Below are 3,453 nucleotides of genomic sequence, written 5' to 3'. Positions count from 1 at the left end.
AATACATCCCAGAATCATGTTTGCTTTTTTTGCAACAGCATCACAGTTTAAATAAAAGCAAGTTTATTTCATTTTATTTTTTCTTTATAAGTTACTGAAAATGTTGAGCCTTATTCTCTTATTTACAACATTTTTACACCAATGTAACACCCTTGTCTTCAGTGGAATGATACCTGCATTATCCCATCCAAATACACGTTAACGATACTAGCTTGGGTGCAACTGCTCAAATTAAGCCCCTTCCTTCCAACCCTGTGTCAGGCCTTTCATTTCAATAAACTTATAGCTTCTGTTATTTACAATTACAGTATCATTATCATGGAAACTTGCTAGATCCATGGAATTAATGGCCCCAGGTATCGGTATGTAGCAGGAATGGATTCCAACTGGGGAAAATCCAGGAAAACCAAGCTATTCCTGAAAACCGATAAGATCTGAAAAGGCAACAAAAAGGCCGAAGGAAATCTAAGTTTAAACCTGAAGCTTAAAAAGACATATTGTTACTCTCTATGCAGCTCTCAACAGGTAAGTCACAGCATACACAAGTAGCACAGAAATCAGAATTTCAGGATAATGATAAAATGGCAGGTGATCAGACATTTTCAAAATGCCCAAAGCACCACTCTTCTCACCCTCCTGGAGAAAATTCTAATGGCAACTAGTGACAGGCCGCTTTTAGCTCCCAGTCCTGACCAGCAAAATGAATTTGAATAGCTCCAACCTCTGCTGGACAGGACAGGGGCAACTCAGTCCCCACACAAATTTCTGGGCCTGGTCACCCATTCACAAACATTTACAGAAAACCTTTGACATAAACCGTGATAAAAACTAGACCTGTTTTTATGTCCTGGTGGGCCTTTTCATGAACTTTCATAACAGTTCATAACAGACAATACTCGTTCAAAATATTAACAACTACAAGAAAATGCTTACATGCAAGAAAATATTCTGGCTCATGAAGGAAAGCGCTACAAATGAGATGGGGCTAAAGAAACTAAAAGAAATATGAGAGATGGAACAGATCACAGCTGGAATTGGGAGTTGTTTCACTGCTGTGTTAGTCCAACATATAACTCAAATGTTGCCCCTAACCCAACTCTTGTCCACGCACAAAAGTCTCTAGCTCGAGTTAGGTGGTGCTTCAAACTCGAGCTAGCTGGCCACCCGGGGGGTATGGGTTGAAGCCCAAGTGCTGCTGATGCTTGAGGTAGTGATGTAGTAGAAAGTAACTGTGTCACTGATGCTAAATCAATCATTCTGTGTGGCTCGAGCATTGTTTTGTAGTATAGCTGCTTTCACTCAAGCTAGGCTAACTCAAGAGGCATAACTTAGTGTAAATAACTTGAGCTAAAAGGCTGCAGTACCCTTAGACAGTCCCAAAAGCAGTATATACGATGTTGGGCTTTACCTCACACTCTGTGGAAACCATACATGAAACAAAAAGAAATGATGGCCCCAACTTAAAACCAGCCAATAATATGTCAGCTTATCATCCATATAATGATCCCCAAACTGAACAAACCCAGTTACCCACTGTGACAGACCCAGACCAGTGGGGTACAGGAGTCTGGTAGAGGGCAAATATACTGGTCACTGGATGAGTAGTTTTCTGGTCCCTGAGTGACCAGAGCAGGGGCTGCACTAGAGTAATCAGGAACCTGCTAGAACCAGTTAAGGCAGGCAGGCTAATTAGGACACCTGGAGCCAATTAAGAAGAAGCTGCTAGAATCAATTAAGGCCGGCTAATCAGGGCACCTGGGTTTTAAAAAGGAGCTCACTTCAGTTTGTGGTGCGAGTGTGAGGAGCTGGGAGCAAGAGGCGCAAGGAGCTGAGAGTGAGAGGGTGTGCTGCTGGAGGACTGAGGAGCACAAGCGTTATCAGACACCAGGAGGAAGGTCCTGTGGTGAGACTAAGGAAGGTGTTTGGAGGAGGCCATGGGGAAGTAGCCAAGGGAGTTGTAGCTGTCATGCAGCTGTTACAGGAGGCACTATAGACAGCTGCAGTCCACAGGGCCCTGGGCTGGAACCCGGAGTAGAGAGCGAGCCCGGGTTCCCCCCAAACCTACCAATTGACCTGGACTGTGGGTTCTTCCAGAGGGGAAGGTCTCTGGGCTGTTCCCCAACCCACATGGTGAATCTCTGAGGAAAGAAAATCTGCCGATAAGTGCAGGACCCATCAAGATAGAGGAGGAACTTTGTCACACCACACATCTTCCTACCACAAGCAATTTGTAAAACAGCCGCTTGCGTACTTCTCCATGTATAACATTGCCACAACAAACACCTGTATAAATCTATGCCTCATCAAATCCTACTTTCCTCCCTTGGTATAGCAATACTGCACCAGTTGTTTGTGAACCAAATGATAGTTATAATGCTGTATCAATAACAAGTGCACATTCCTATTTATACATTTACCTAGATATTTATTCTGACCTCTGTATATGCATATTAACCTTTATGCCCAATTTTGAATTTACTCTTAAAATCACTAGTGAACAGTTTCTAAAGAAAATACAGTTGACAACGTAGAAAAAGGAAGATTGGTTATTAGGAAGCATAGGCCAGTAGCCAGAATCAGTCTATCTGTTCCTTTATATGAGGTGGTGTAACGTATAAAAATTAATACTCATACATATATAAAAAGACATCTTATTAACAGTGTAACAGAAAAAATATGAAGCAATGGCAGATGTCTGAATGACATTATGACACAAAGAAGCCATCAACGCCACAAAAAATTTCTAGTGTCATTATTAATATAGCATCATAAATGTGTATCATGCTTGACAAAGGATTAAACCTGACATACATGCAGCAGAGCCCGGGCCCCAAGTAGTTGACATTCTGAAGGCAATTATTATGTAAACATAAATTTTATAATAGAATGTTGTATATAATTATAAATACAAATTTATATAAATTTCAAGAAATAAAGTTGTAATAAATACATTGCCTATAAATATAAAGATACAGAAAAAAGTGACTATCTTAGCAAACATTGCCTTGTTAGAGAATACACTTTATTCTACTACAGAAAAATGTAGCACAGGAACAGAAAGAAAAAAATACTGTTTATATGCAGCAAGTTTGTGCATGTTATTAATTCTGTCTCTATGATTTTATATTAGCTATTTTACTTTAACCTTGTAAAGCAGACTCTCTTCAGTACAATATAGCAGTGTAACAGGTACATTAAACTGTAAATACTTACCATAGAGTACACCCCATAAAACTTTAAGAAAACCACCCAAAGTTTTCAAAGGTGACCAGTGATGTTGGTTGTCCAGCAAGAGATAACGTAGAGCAGCCTGATTTTCAGAAAATGCTGAACAACCCCCCTCCCCAAATTAGGACTCTTTTTAATGCATTTAAAATTTGGCACCCAAATACTGAGACACTGAAAATCACAAGTTATTTTTTGAGAACTAAAGCTAGCTGTTGTAATCTCTTT

This window comes from Terrapene carolina, unplaced genomic scaffold, assembly GCF_002925995.2.
Source record: "Terrapene carolina triunguis isolate 2854851 unplaced genomic scaffold, T_m_triunguis-2.0 Scaffold22, whole genome shotgun sequence".
Lineage (NCBI taxonomy): Eukaryota > Metazoa > Chordata > Testudines > Emydidae > Terrapene > Terrapene triunguis.
This window is presented reverse-complemented; position numbering follows the sequence as displayed.